The following is a 16,475-nucleotide window of genomic DNA, read 5'->3' on the forward strand; positions in this document are numbered from 1 at the left end:
GTATCATGCTTAGCGAAATAAGTCAAGCAGAGAAAGACAACTATCATATAATCTCCCTGATATGAGGAATTGGAGATGCAACATGTGGGGTTGACGGGGTAGGAGAAGAATAAATGAAACAAGATGGGATTGGGAGGGAGACAAACCATAAGTGACTCTTAATCTCACAAAACAAACTGAGGGTTGCTGGGGGAGGGGGGTTTGGAGAATAGGGGTGCGGTTATGGACATTGGGGAGGATATGTACTATGTTGAGTGCTGTGAAGTGTGTAAACCTGGCGATTCACAAACCTCTGCCCCTGGGGATAAAAACATTATATGTTTATAAAAAATAAAAATTAAACAGAATGTCGGAGGAAAAAAAAATGTTTCTTCTCTGAAACAGACGGGATTACCCGATGGAAGAAAGAGGTCAAGAACAAAGAATGTCAAGTTCATAATTTGAGGGAAGTATGTAGGCATCCAATGGTCAGTGTGCTGCATAAACAGGTGGTGTGCTGGCTTGGATGAAATGCTTTGCCCACACTCTCTGATGCTTTTCTCTTCTCATGTGTTCTACTACATCCTTTTTTTTATTTTTCTTTCATTTATTTATTTTCAGCATAACAGTATCATTATTTTTTCACCACACCCATTGCTCCATGCAATCCATGCCCTCTATAATACCCATAATACCCACCACCTGGTACCCCGACATCCCACCACCCGTCACTTCAAACCCCTCAGATTGTTTTTCAGAGTCCATAGTCTCTCATGATTCAACTCCCCTTCTAATTTACCCCAACCGCCTTCTCTCTAACTCCCCATGTCCTCCATGCTTTTTGTTATGCTCCACAAATAAGTGAAACCATATGATAATTGACTCTCTCTGCTTGACTTATTTCACTCAGCATAATCTCTTCCAGTCTCATCCATGTTGCTACAAAAGTTGGGTATTCACCCTTTCTGATGGAGGCATAATACTCCATAGTGTATATGGACCACATCTTCATTATCCATTCATCCATTGAAGGGCATCTTGGTTCTTTCCACAGTTTGGTGACTGTGGCCAATGCTGCTATAAACATTGGGGTACAGATGGCCCTTCTTTTCACGACATCTGTATCTTTGGTGTAAATACCCAGGTGTGCAATTGCAGGGTTATAGGGAACTTCTATTTTTAATTTCGTGAGGAATCTCCACACTTTTCTCCAAAGAGGATGCACCAACTTGCATTCCCACCAATAGTGGAAGAGGGTTCCCCTTTCTCCACATCCTCTCCAACACATGTTGTTTCCTGTCTTGTTAATTTTGGCTATTCTAACTTGTGTAAGGTGATATCTCAATGTGGTTTTAATTTGAATCTCCCTGATGGCTAGTGATGATGAACATTTTTTGATGTGTCTGATACCCATTTGTATGTCTTCATTTGAGAAGTGCCTGTCCATATCTTCTACCCATTTTTTGATATGATTGTCTGTTTCGTGTGTGTTGAGTTTGAGGAGCTCATTATAGATCCTGGATAACAACCTTTTGTCTGTACTGTCATTTGGAAATATCTTCTCCCATTCCATGGGTTGCCTCTTTGTTTTGTTGACTGTTTCCTTTGCTGTGCAGAAGCTTTTGATTTTGATGAAGTCCCAAAAGTTAATCTTGCTTTTGTTTCCTTTGACTTTGTAGACATATCTTGAAAGAAGTTGCTGTGACTGATATCTAAGAGATTACTGCTTATGTTCTCCTCTAGGAATTCTGATGGATTCCTGTCTTAAATTGAGGTCTTTTATCCATTTTGAGTTTATCTTCGTGTATGGTGTAAGAGAATGGTCGAGTCTCATTCTTCTACATATAGCTGCCCAGTTTTCCCAGCACCATTTATTGAAGAGACTGTCTTTTATCCACTGTATAGTTTTTTCCTGTTTTGTCGAGGATTATTTGACCATAGAGTTGAGGGTCCATATCTGGGCCCTCTATTCTGTTCCACTCGTCTGTGTGTCTCTTTTTATGCCAATACCATGCTGTCTTGGTGATCACAGCTTTGTAGTAAAACTTGAAATCAGGTACCATGATGTCCCCCATTTTATTTTTGTTTTTCAACATTTCCTTAGTGATTCAGGGTCTCTTCTGATTTCATACAAACTTTTGGATTATTTGCTCCAGCTCTTTGAAGAATACTGGTGGAATTTTGATCGGAATAGCATTAAAAGTATAGATTGCTCTAGGCAGTATAGACATTTTAACAATGTTTATTCTTCCAATCCAATTGCATGGAAAGGTCTTCCATCTTTTTGTGTCTTCTTCAATTTCTTTCAGGAGTGTTCTGTAGTTCCTCAAGTACAGATCCTTTACCGCTTTGCTTAGGTTTATTCCCAGGTATCTTATGATTCTTAGTGCTATAGTAAATGGGGTCTATTCTCTAATTTCTCTTTCTGTATTTTCATTGTTAGTGTTTATGAAAGCCACTGATTTCTGTACATTGACTTTGTATCCTGCCACGTTGCTGAACTGCTGTATGAGTTCTAGTAGTTTGAGGGTGGAGTCTTTTCGGTTTTCCATATAAACAATAATGTCATCTGCAAAGAGAGAAAGTTTGACTTCTTCACTACCAATTTGGATAACTTTTATTTCCCTTTGTGATCTGATAGCTGTTGCTAGGAATTCCAATACTATGTTGAACAAGAGTGGTGAGAGTGGGCATCCTTGTCGTGTTCCTGATCTCAATGGGAAGGACACAAGCTTTTTCCCATTGAGGATGATATTTGCTGTGGGTCTTTCATAGATAGATTTGATGAAGTTCAGGAATGTTCCCTCTATCCCTATACTTTGAAGCGTTTTAATCAGGAACGGATGCTGGATTTTGTCAAATGCTTTTTCTGCATCAATTGAGAGGACCATGTGGTTCTTCTCTCTTCCCTTATTAATTTGTTCTATCACATTGATTGATTTGCGAATGTTGAACCATCCTTGAAGCCCAGGGATGAATCCCACTTGGTCATGGTGGATAATCTTTTTAATGTGCTGTTGGATCCTGTTTGCTCAGGTCTTGTTGAGAATCTTAGCATCCATATTCATCAGTGATATTGGTCTGAAATTCTCCTGTTTGGTAGGGTCTTTGCCTGGTTTGGGGATTAGGGTAATGCTGGCTTCATAGAAAGAGTCAGGAAGTTTTCCTTCTGTTTCAATTTTTGGAAACAGCTTCAGGAGAAGAGGTGCTATTTCTTCTTTGAACGTTTCGTAGAATTCCCTAGGGAATCCAACAGGTCCTGGACTCTTGTTTTTTGGGAGGTATTTGATCACCGCTTCAATCTCTGTACTAGATATTGGTCTATTCACGTTGTCAATTTCTTCCTGATTCAATTTTGGGAGTTTACAGTTTTCCAGGAATGCATCCATTTCATCTAGGTTGCTTAGCTTATTGGCATATAACTGTTGATAATAACTTTTGATGACTGTTTCTACTTCCTTGGTGTTCGTTGTGATCTCTCCCTTTTCATTCATAATTTTATGTATTTGAGCTTGCTATCTTTTCTTTTGGATTAGTGTTGCCAACGGTTTATAGATCTTATTGATTCTTTCAAAAAACCAGCTTCTAGTTTCATTGATACGTTCTACTGTATCTCTGGTTTCTACCTCATTGATCTCAGCTCTAATCTTGATTATTTCCCCTCTTATGTGTGGAGTTGGTTTGATTTGTTGTTGATTCCCCAGTTCTTTAAAGTGTAAAGAGAGCAGCTGTGTTCTGGATTTTTCCATTTTTTGAGGGAGGCTTGGATGGCTATGTATTTCCCCCTTAGGACCAACTATGCTGTATCCCATAGGTTTTGGATCGAAGTGTCTTCATTCACATTCGTTTCCATGAATTGTTTCAGTTCTTCTTTGATCTCCTGGTTGATTCAAGCATTCTTAAGCAAGGCGGTTTTTAGCTTCCAGGTGTTTGAGTTCCTTCTGAACTTCTCCTTGTGATTGAGCTCCAGTTTCAAAGCCTTGTGTTCTGAGAATATGCAGGGAATAATCTTAGTCTTTTGGTATCAGTTGAGTACTGATTTGTGACCCAGCATGTGGTCTATTCTTGAGAAGGTTCCATGTGCAGTTGAGAAGAATGAGTATTCTATTGTTTTAGTGTGGAATGTTCTGTATATATCTATGAGGTCCATCTGGTCCAGTGTGTCATTCAATGCTCTTGTTTATTTATTGAATTTCTGCTTCGATGATATGTCTATTTCTGAGAGAGGCATGTTAGATCTCCAACGATTAGTGTATTCATATCAATATGACTCTTTATCTTGATTAACAGTTTTCTTATGTAATTGGCTGCTCCCATATTGGGGGCATAAATATTTACAATTGTTAGATCATCTTGGTGGATAGTCCATTTAAGAATGATGTAGTATCCTTCTGTATCTCTGACTACAGTCTTTAGTTTAAAATCTAATTTGTCTGATATGAGAATCGCTACCCCAGTCTTCTTTTGAGGCCCATTGGCATAAAAGATGCTTCTCCATCCCTTCACTTTCAGTCTGGGTGTATCTTTAGGTTCAAAATGGGTCTCTTGTAGACAACATATGGATGGGTCCTGTCATTTTATCCAGTCTACAACCCTCTACCATTTTATGGGTGCATTTAGGCCATTCACGTTGAGGTTGATTATTGATAGATAATTTTTATTGACATTGTGTTACCTTTGAAGTCTGTCTTTCTGTAGAATGTCTCTATATTTTTGTTCAATGCTATTCTTGGGCTTTTTCCTCCTTTAAAGTAGCCCCCTTAATATTTCCTGCAGTATCGGCTTGGTGCTTGCATAGTCTTTTAAGCCTTGCTGGTCCTGGAAACTCTTTATCTCTCCTTCCATTTTGAATGTCAGTCTTGCTGGATAAAGTATTCTTGGCTACATGTTCTTCTCATTCAGTGCCCTGAATATATCTTGCCAGCCCTTTCTGGCTTGCCGGGGTCTGTGGATAGGTTTGATGTTATTCTGATGGGCTTTCCTCTGTATGTAAGGATTTTCTTTGTCCTAGCTACTTTCAACAGGTTCTGCCTTCAATTATAATTCTTCATTCTCACTATTAGGTGTCTCGAGGACTTTTGAGTATCTGTAATCTTGGGGGGAAACCTTTCAATATCTAGTACATGAACGCTGGTTCCATTCACGAGATTTGGAAAATTTTCATGAAGAACTTATTCCACTATATCTTCTAAACTTCTTTCTTTCTCCTCCCCTTCAAGGATTCCAATCATTCTGACGTTGGAACACTTCTTGGCATCATTTCTTTCCCTGAGTCTGTTTTCATGGCTTCTAAGCTGTTCCAGGCTTCCTCCTGATCCTGTTTGTCCTCCAGATCACTAATTCTATTTCTGTCTCAGTTACTCTTGACTTGAGAGAATTTAGATTAGATTGGAACTCTGAGAGCATTTTGAAGCTCATCCCTGGTAGCTTTCAGCTCTTCCCACATGATCTCTGGTCGTTTTCAGTTTGGCCCTAATCAATTCTGTTTGGTCACCGATGGCTTTCTACAACATAGCTATTGCTTGGATAATTGTTAGCCTGAATTCTCTTTCCAACATATTGTCTATGTGGATAGCCATTAGCTCTGTTGCAGAAGGTCCATCCTCTGTATTTTTTTTTTCTGTTGGGCATTGCTCCTCCTAGTCATTTAGGTGAGAGATGTCTAAATGGGTGTAGCTGGGTGTATCAACTGTGGTGCAGTCCAGGTACACCCTGGAGTGTTTCTTAGCAATCAGGGAGGAAAAAGAAAAGGAAGAAAAAAAGAGAGAGGGAGAGAGACAGGAAAGAAAGGTGAGATAAAAGAGAAGGTGCAGCCCAAATGGGCCCCAATGTAAGATTTATGAACTATACAAACAGACACAGACAAACAAAAAGACTGATAAAAGTATATGACAAGATAAATATATATATATATATATATATATATATGCAAATAAAGGAAGAATATCATCAAAAAGAACCCCGAGTATAAGATTTATATACTGTCAGGACAAACGCAAAAACTCAGAAATACTGGTGGAAGAAAAAGTTGGTAGAGTGGTTGTAAATTCTCAGTGTGGGTGAGGAAGTTTGTTTTGATTCTTCCTGGATGTATCTTGATATCTTTGTTAAAGGACTCAACTTTCATAAGATAAGAGGGGATTAGGAATTGATTTACCTATAGGGGTGGCATTGATTGGGGAAAGGGGATTACCTTGAAGTTTAACTCTATATGAATATTAGAAAATAAAAATTTAAAAAAAGGACTAAACTAGACTAAACTAAAAATTTAAAAAAAAATTTAAAAATAGAAATGCAAAAGGAAAACAGGTGTATGTATCAAAAAGTTCAGGTTAGAAGGTTATTTGGAATTTGATGTACTGGACATCTCACTGTGACAGTAAATAGGTTAAAAATTATATAATAATAAAAAATTAACTATATAACAAAACGAGCCAGAATAATAGGATCGAATTAATAATAAAAATTGTCCTATGACGTAGTGGTGCTTGGTTTTTTTTTTTTTTTTCTTTCCTGGTTGGTTTTCTGGGGGAGAGGCCTGCCACGTGGGTTTTCAGTCGATGATGTTCTCTCAGTTAAGTACCCCCAACCCCCTCAAGGGGGTGGGCTCTGAGGAAACTGTTTTTTTCAGGCTTTTGTTCTGTGGAGGTTTTTATATTTGTTCACTTTTGTTTTCCTCTCTCACCTTGACCACTTTTGATGGTTTTTATAGGTTTAGAGGAAAGCAAACTGCACCCTGACCTCCCTCTCAGAGAGAAGCCTCATTCTGGCTGCAGAGCCCAAATAAATCCCCCCTTGGCCGCTGGCAGAGCAGGTTCCCAGTCGGGGTCCCTGGAGACTCAGGATCTTTTGCTTGTACCAAAAACAGCAGTGGTGGCTGTCTGGGCAGCTCCAGACTGCCAGAGAAGTTCCAAGCGGCAATAGCACACTGAGATTTTCCCACTGGCCCGGGCTGGGAGTGCCTGGTCTTTCTGGGTCTGAGAGCACCTGGCTGGAACCTGTGTGCACCTCCCTCAGGTGAGGGTGCGGGGCATGACTCGGACTCTGATGGCACAGCAGGGCACTTGCGTGGGGACTGCAAAAAGGCTGTGCTTCTGTTGGCTGGCAAGGCTCCCAGCCCCTCATGCGAGCTAGGCGCCACACACTCTCATGTGTGCTGGTGGTTCAGGGACCAAGATCTGGTTTCTCTGCCACACTCTCTCTGGCTCTGCACCAGGGTTGGCTGTCCTGGGTATGGGGACTTAAGCCCCAACCCTGACACCCTGATTCCCGCAATTTCCCCCTGGTGATCCTTTGCTCTTTTTGAGTGCTTTCTACCAGACTCCCGAGTTAATGTTGGTCCCCAGGCACAGGGCACTCTCGTATTGGGATATTACTTTCCAATGGGTCGCCTCTGGTGGCTCCCTCCCCATTTTGTTTATCTTCAGATATCATTCCGACTTTCCCACTCTGCTTTAACTGCCCACTGGTGTCTTCTGCTCCAGTAGAGATCCAGGCGTGTATAATTCTGACCTCAGGCTGATTTCGTGGGTGATTGGAGATCTTTGGAAGGTAATCAGCTCACTTTAGGGTGCAGGCTGAAAGGGTGCCTCCTCCTACTTCCCCGCCATCTTGTCTCTCGCCAAAGAACTTTTTATCAATATTCCATCCCAAAAAAAGTCTCATTCTGAGACTCAGATTTAAAATATTTTCCCAAAACAAAAATCAGAAAAGGAATGTTAAAATTATGATTTGTGTCTAGTTAAATCCATTCCGGCCAGAGTGTGAGCTATCTCATACTACTCTAGGGAAATTTTCCTGAAGTAGTTTGCTGCCTGTTAGGTACAATGAATGACGGAGAGGTCAACTGCATAAAACAGAAGTATTAACAATAATAATAATAAAAGGTCAATCATGAACAGTCACTACATCCTTGTCAACTCTGAAGAACGTAATATGTGGAACAAGATATTCTCACTTCCTATTTCTAAAAAGAACCTAATAAAAAACTATTTAGGGCAGAGCTATATATAAATAAGATAGAGAAGAGTGAGAGTATCCCTCAGAGCTGATAATAAAGGAGGCTCTGCATTGGGGGAGAAGGTGATGTGAACATTACAGGATTTTCACCAATGTATTTACTTCAGAGAAGACTGAATTTTCCACAAACTACGTCACAGGCTGCAATATTTCTTATTTTGTGAATTTAATCATTACTATTATTAATCACAAAATAGGAAGGATAAATCATCTACAATCTAGATCATACTTTTTAAAACCTACTAGGATAAATATAATGTCGGCTTTTTTTTTTTTTTCTAACATTACCAACTCTAAAGTTAGACCTCAGTACAACTATACATCCCTGTTTCTTCAATCAATAAACTAGATTTTTCAGAAATTCATTAGAATTATGGAAGATTTGAACTTGTTAACCAAAGGACTTACAAACCACGTCAAGACTAATAACAATATCTTGATACATTTTGTGCAGTCTAATATTGCTGGAAAATTAAGTCTTCTGAAAACAATTATTTAAAGTTTTTTTTTTTTTTTTTTTTTTTTTTTTTTTTTTTTTTTTTTTTTTACAGAGAGAAATCACAAGTAGTCAGAGAGGCAGGCAGAGAGAGAGAGAGGGAAGCAGGCTTCCTGCTGAGCAGAGAGCCCGATGCGGGACTCAATCCCAGGACCCTGAGATCATGACCTGAGCCAAAGGCAGCGGCTTAACCCACTGAGCCACCCAGGTGCCCCTGAAAACAATTATTTAAAAAAAAAAAAAAAAAAAAAAAAAACCAAGTGATTAAAGTCCCTTGTTTCAGGGATGACTGGATGACTCGGTCAGTTAAGTATCTGCCTTCAGCTCAGGTCATGAACCCAGGGTCCTGGTATAGAGCCCAGAATCAGGCTCCTTGCTCAGCAGAGAGCCTGCTTCTCCCTTTGCCCCCAGCTCCCCTTACTTGTGCACAAACTCTGTCTCTCTCTCTCTCTCACAAATAAGTAAATTAAATCTCTCAAAAATTAAAATTAAAAATTACATTAGTTAAAGTCCCTTTTTTTAGAGACAAAGAATTCCCAAAGTCTGACTACCTTAATAAAAAGTACAATTGATTTTTCTACCCCAAAACTTTTTTGCCATGTCACTGTTGTAGACTAACAATAGTAGGTTAAAACCTCACTTTTCAATTGTGTTTCTGATTAACCTCATATTTCTAACAGTTTAAAAACATAAAAGTTAATCATGTGTGGCCTCCTTGTCCACAACCCACATTGTAAGAAGCATATTTAGGTGGCCTGGGGTAACAGAATTGCCATGGGCTTTGCTGTCAACAGACACACAGGACAATATAGTTCGGCCAACCACTCTATGTCCTAACAAATTCTATCACTGGTCCTTGAATCCAAGTATTTTATTAAACATTGATTTTCTCTGCCTTTTATATGGTCCACCATATGTACATGCATATTTGGGTTCATGAGTGTTTGTGTACATATATGTATGCATATATATTTCTATATACACATATAGAGCTACAGAGTATAAATACTATTAATGACACAAAACAAAATAAGATTTAATATCAAAATTAACTCATTTATTGAGTTATTTTGTTTTATTTTTTGAAGGTTCAATAAAGCTGATCTAATTGTTTATGCTTTTCTAACTTTCTTTACAGTAATGCTATGTAAACAAATATCACTAAAATGACATCAGCAATACTCTTTGGGGAATGGCAAGAAATAAGAGATCTGAACATAGAGTAAATATAAGTGAGGGAAACACTTCATGTGGAAGAAATAAGAGTCATAGCGGGAGGCTTACTAATGGCACAATCATTGTTCAAACTTGAAAGGTTAAAGAACCTAAAGAATGGAAAAAGTCAGATTTTTCTAAATCAACCTTCGTAACCCTCTGAGATGGAACTTGGGGAACAAACTCCAGAAAAAAGTTACTATGAAAAAATATCCCTAAACTACAGAGGAAAAGGCCCTGTGACTTCAGAGAAATGCTCTTCTTTTCTTTTATTTTTTTAAGATTTTATTTATTTGAGAGAGAGCACAAGCAAGGGGAGCAGTAGGGGAACAAGGGGAAGCAGGCTCCCCAATAAGCAGGGAGCCCCATGCAGGGCCCAATTCCAGGATCCCAGGATCATGACCTGAGCTGAAGGTAGCCGCTTAACCATGTGAGCCACGCAGGTGCTCCCAGAGAAACTTTACCCATGGAAGAAAGAAAAGCAACATCATTAAGGAGCAGGAATCCACACACTCCTCCCATCCTGAATGCCCATACAAGTCCTATTAACAACAACCACAGAGTCACTGATTTATGCTCCTTTCTCTCTCATTCTCTCTCCCTTTTGTATCATATTTCGTCCTATATTCAGATAAACACTGGTCCTCCTGTGTGTTTGTTATATACTGTTAGTGTATGGAGCCAACCACCCCTCAATTAGACAGAGAACATTCTCGATGATGCAAGTCAAACAGCGAGGTTTATTTGTAGCTAGCTGGGGTCCAAGTATCCGCCTATCCGCCCGGCACAGAGGGTTTCAACAAGGACCCCGAGCACTCAAAGCCAAGGGTTTATATAGCATTTTCAAGGCACCTTTTCATAGCTACATACATATCTTGTGCCCCACTTTGACCGTTCAACTTTGTTTAAACTTTTGCCACCCCGGCATCACCCTGGCACCATCCTGGTGGTTAAGTGAGATTTAGGTTTACAAGAAATTTAACTTTATTTTCTTCTGCCTCAGCCTCCTTCAGTTTTATGGTGGGGAGGGCAACCTTAGGCCTCCAGGTACTGAGTCATTTGTCTCTGGAAATTGGGCCATTTCACCAGGACATTTGCAAACCAAGGGAGATTCCGGACTTGCAGGACTGTGATCTCTGCAAGTTAACTATTTGTTTTTCTTTAGCATCTGGTCCCTGTGGTGCCACCTCCTAACCGCCCTGGTAGTATATGATTAAGTTGTTTTTTTCAGGTTTTAGCTACTTTCTCTTATCTCAAGTTACATACCCCATGTGGGCTGGTTAGGTACGATCAGTAAAATGGCTTCCCAGTCTTCAAGATGGCCATTCTTATGCTAACCCACTCTTACAGTGCAAGGCACCAGCTTTTGCTTTGCCAAGATGGCTGTACTTATGTCGGGGCTAGACTTGAGGTGGGAACAGCCTTGTTCTTCTTGGCCTCCACACCTAGAGCTGGTTTCTGGGACTTGTTTTTAAGTGCCCTGGGGGAAGGGAGCAGGGACAGTAAAATAGGTCCTTACAATATGTCACAAAGTCCATGAGATCAACGTCCGCATCCTCCCTCCATTCTCAGGGCCATCACAGGCAGGCCTCCAACAAGACTCCTAATTTCTTCAGAGGCCCTTCCTCCCACCCACCCCATCCCAACTGTCATCAGGGATTACTTTAATGTAAATGTTTATTTTTTCAAATCTCCTGTACCACAAATATTGCTTCCTCTAGGAAGCCTTCTACCATCCTCCAGGCAGAAACCATCTTTCCGCCCTCCGGGCTCTTCACATCTCATGCAGTCTAGGCTTACAACATAGAAAACATTCTCCCTTGTACTTCCGGTCTCCTAATGCCCATCTCCTTTCCAGTGCCCTTGAAGACTGAGGTTATGCCTGACTTACCTTCACTATTTACCACAGCAATCTCTATAGCACTTCACAGAGCCTAGTGCTTGAAAATGCTTTAACTTGGATCCGTATTCCTGGAGGCAAAGATTAAGTCAAAGAACACGGTTTCCACAATTGAAAACTTTGAGACTGGACTGAGTTTACAAGAACTCTGTGACCTCAAAACCTGATTATATGCAAGGGCATTCTATCAACACAGATCTGTCCTCTTGTTCTTGTTTTATGATGATTTACTCAGAAGAAGGCATTTTAAGATGGGGTCAGCACTATTTTCACAGTTCTTAAAGTAGGTCTTGAGTATCTTGAAAAATCCATATTAGAGTAATGAAGTCATGGCTATCAAGGCATTGGGAAGAAGAAGCATTACTTGTGCTGACAGCAGAAAGAAAGAGTACTTCTGTTGCCCATTTAATTTTATTTTCCATGTCTGTCCAAAGGAAGATTTGCAGCCTCATATTTAATTTTTTCCCCAATTTTTAACTCATCTTTAAATTTAATTTTAAGAAATTTACTACACCAAAGTTAAGGGAGATAATGGAAACAAATCATCATCAAAATGATATAAATTAAATAATAAGCATTCTACAGGTGATATTCATAAACAAACATGAATAATTTAGCTTAACTACAAAATATTATAATGAAATATTAGCAAAATTCAAAAAACATTTCTGATAGGAGTTTTCTTTTTTTTTTTTTTTTCCACTTCCTACTCTATGTCCTTGGACATTCTTCATATAAGATCAACCAAATCACACAAGAGAAATAGAGCCAAAAAAATTTGGGAAAGACTTGACATATGTATGATTCTTGACTTATGCAAATCAGATACAAAATGTGAAAATGATCAAGGACTATGCCAAACCTTGACTCTTTCCCCCAGATAAGCACATTCCCACTGCCTTTAAATTTGAGAAAGGGGGAAGAGTGGGAGATGTACCCAACCAGGGAGATGCACAAAGAGGTAAATGCTGACAACTCCCAAGGGGCCACAGCTTGACTGAATCTCGGCAAAGCAGCAGCGAGGCTTGCCATGGTACTGGATCTCCCAGAATAACTGAACGAAAGAACTTCTAACCATTCTTCATTTTAGAAGGGGCCAGTATATAAGGAATAACATGGAGAACATTAGGAAAAGTAAAGAAAATTGAATTGGGGGAAATCGGAGTGGGAGACAAAGCAAGAGAGACTGTGGACTCTGAGAAACAAACTGAGGGTTTTGGATGGGAGGAGGGTGGGGGGTTGGGTGAGCCTGGTGGTGGGCATTAAGGAGGGCAAGTATTGATGGAGCACTGGGTGTGGTGCATAAACAATGCATCTTGGAACAAAGAGGGGAGGGGCGTGTACCTGCTTGCTTGCTTGCTTTCTTTCTTTCTTTCTTTCTTTCTTCTACTTCTGGAAATTAAATAGTTTAGGGGCTTTGAGCTCCTTCTAACCCTGTATTGCTAAAATAGTCTGGTGTAGGTAGGTGCCCAGAGGTAAAACCAGGTTTCAGCCCTTTGTTCCTCAAACCTTCTAATGCCTCTGAAATCAGCATAGAAATCATAAACAAACAGATCTCCCCCCTACTCCCCACCCCCACATCCCAACAATAAAACAAAACACCTTTCATAGACTTCTTCCAATGGAGGTGATGGGCCTCCAGCAAATCAGGTTCCTCTCACAAAAGCAGATGTTCAAATGTCAACATCTAAAGATTGACCTTCCCAAACTCTCTTTTCCAAATTCACTATATAAATAGATACAGACTTGTATCCATTTTTAGTATCAAACATTTCTTTCACTAGATTGAGATGTATTTGCAATCACAGGTCAAACTTTCTTAATCCCACGTACACTGGCTCATAATACTTTTTAGACAGACTCTTAAAAATTGCCTCTGCAGCTAGACTTACAGAAATAGGCATGGCGAGAACATGCTGTTGTTGAGGGGCCCAAATCCCAAAGCAAAAAAGTCTCAAGGCAGGGGAATCCTAAGGCTGTTTCCTTTATCAGTTTGCAATTATCCTCCGAGACTTCACTGGGCCATGCTCCAAATCTAAGAAAGATAAAATACCTCCCTTATTAACGAGATGTGATCATCAGATATTTCAAAAAAGAGGTGCTATTTGTGGTTTCCAAATTATTCACCTCAAGCTTCCAAGACCCCTTGCCCTAACAGTGAGGATCGCTGACAGAGGCCTCGGGGAGCCTAAAAGTTGGTCCAAAGTGAGAATGGGACAGGAAGAAGGGACCCCAGGAGAAAGAGCCTTTCCCACCTGTGTTGTAGGAAGGCCCTTCCTGAATTTATCCATGTCGCATACTACTTTATTAGGTAATCCCTAGTAATTGTAAGGGTCTACTTAGCCAGAGCAAGCCATTTTGTTGTTTATGCCGTAAACTTAGATTGAACCTGTCCCTTCCCCCCAAGAGAAAAGCGCTTAGAAACAACTGGTGAAATATGACTGACCAGCCCCGGATAATGGAGCCCACGTACAAGGACGTGTCGGCCAGGTGGAGACGTCCAATCAGTAAAAGCGCACGTATTACCTCCCTCCCCACCAAGGATGAGCCAGGCCGGGTGGAAACATCCAATCAAGGGAAAGCGCAGGTATCACCTGCCAAGGAGTGTGAGCCTAGCCTATCAGGTGCTAGACAAAGGCTTCCATTCCAGCCAAGGTCATAGGCTGAATTAAATGACTATCATGGGGTGAACTGTAATTCAATTGGCCACCTGTGTGTGGCCAGGCTCAAACACATAGCCTTTACTCTATAAAAGTTAGTCTGTGAGACTGGGAGGGGTCGCCTCTTTGTAAGAGATGGCCCTGGCCGGTCAGCTTGATTCTCAATGCTTGGCACAAAATAAAGCTTTGCCTGACCTTCGCTTTGTATCAGTCTCGTCCTTTTGTCTACAGACCCTTTGAGTAATTTCATCTGAAGGAAGAATTCCAAATGTTAAAAAAAAAAAAAAAAAAAAAAGGCTGAAAATTTCTGTCCTAGATAGACTCCCTTGATCATAAAATCAGCCCAAAAGGAAATCACTGAACTGGATAACCCAGTAAAGCCATTAGCAGTCAGCTCTTCTATTCCCTACCAGTTCCCTCTGATGCTAATCCAGGGGAATTAACAGAGCAATATTGTTCCAGCAAGTCCAGAGAAATTCAGTTTCCTTACACTATGAAATAACATGAAATAAAGCTTACTAACCAAACTACCCTTTATTTTGGCACATTTGTAGACCACAAACTATGATTGTGAGCTGCCTCTGCTCGCAGGGGAGATTTAATGGTGTTACAGAGTAAATGCCAGGGCTCTGTGGAATACAGAAATCTATTTTCAGTGTCTTCCCATTAGGAAGCATGTGAAATTTCAGAAATGTCGAAGCAAAGAGGTAAAGCATGTCGACGCCTTCCAGCTGGAGACCACCTGCAGCACATCTGCTGTGGACAAGCTGGGTTTACTCCATGTTGCACAGAGGGAGAACACACACCAGAGGGAATCATCAGCATTTCACAAAAAAAAAAAAAAAAAAAAAAAAAAAGGCATGAGAAAGAACCTATTCATGGGACTTGGGCTTCAGCTGGGTAATTTGGGGAAAGGTCCAGAGAAGATAGGCTTTGTTCTAGATTGGATGCTATTGGAAAGCAGGGACGACTCAATGCCTGAACACCTCAGTAGTTCTTACCTAGAGGTAGGGAAAGAATTAGCAGTCACTCATAAATGATCATCTTGCAGAGAACAGGAAAAGGTCACACTAGGCAGCAACATATTAGTTATTTTTGGCCACACTGGGTAAGAATCACTGTCCCGTCCTTTGCGAAGACTCAGATGTTGATTTCAGAAACCCAGAGAATAATTTAATTATGATGCATATCAATTTTTGGATCATATTCTAGACATTGGCTTCTGATATGTCACTCGAGGCATCTTAGGTCCTCTTCAATCATGCCTTTATTAAAGCACCTTTCCTTTGGCCATCTCATACAGTCACCTGGGACAAGTGGACTCTACCTTACTAGTTCAGTCAAGTTTCTGATTCCAGAGAGGTAAAGACAACTTAGGTGTCGTTGCTTTTCAAATTATCTGTGCTGAAGAAAATGTTTTCTTTTCCCCCAACTGGTCTTGGACTATTTTGTAAAATACAAGAGAAATTAATTACCAGAGGGGTGCCTGGGTGGCCCAGTTGGTTAAGCCCACTCTTCTCCAACACTTTGTTTCAACTTGGGCCCTGATCTCAGACTCCTGAAATCAAGCCCTGCACCCCTCAGGCTCCACACTCAACAGGGAGTCAGCTTGTCCCTCCCCCTAGGCTCCTCCCCCAGCTTATGCTCTCTCTCCCTCTCTCCCAAATGAAGTCTTCTAAAAAAGAAGAAGGAGGAAAAAAAATAAAATAAAATGAGGGCACCTAGGTAACTCGGTTAAGCATCCAGCTCTTGATTTTGGCTCAGGTAATGATCTCAGGGTCCTGGGATGGAGTCCTTCTCAGCGGGGAGCCTGCTTCTCCCTCTCCCATCCCCCTGCTTGTGCTCACTCTCTCTCTATCAAATTAAAAAAAAATCTTTTTTAAGACCTTTCTAAGATCAAGAAGGTTAAGGTTAAATCCTATATAGTCAGTTAAAGAGAAAAAAGGGTTTAGGAAGCAGCAACCAGCCAAGTTTATTTCCATTCCCTACAATTAAACTTCCTATTTCATCTCTGCTAAGGGCTTATCCCATGCAAAGCGAATCTGCAATTTTAAGAACTTGTTCCCAGCTTAATGACATGGTCCTAGTGTTATCCCATGGGTTTGTGGATTCGCTCCCCATAGCCCTGCTTGCTGTTCTTTCTGTTGTCATCACCAGCTTCCTCCAGGCACAGGGCTGCTGTGATCTGGAAGCTCCAGAAAAGGCT

This window comes from Mustela lutreola (assembly GCF_030435805.1).
Source record: "Mustela lutreola isolate mMusLut2 chromosome 5 unlocalized genomic scaffold, mMusLut2.pri SUPER_5_unloc_1, whole genome shotgun sequence".
Classification (NCBI taxonomy): Eukaryota; Metazoa; Chordata; class Mammalia; order Carnivora; family Mustelidae; genus Mustela; species Mustela lutreola.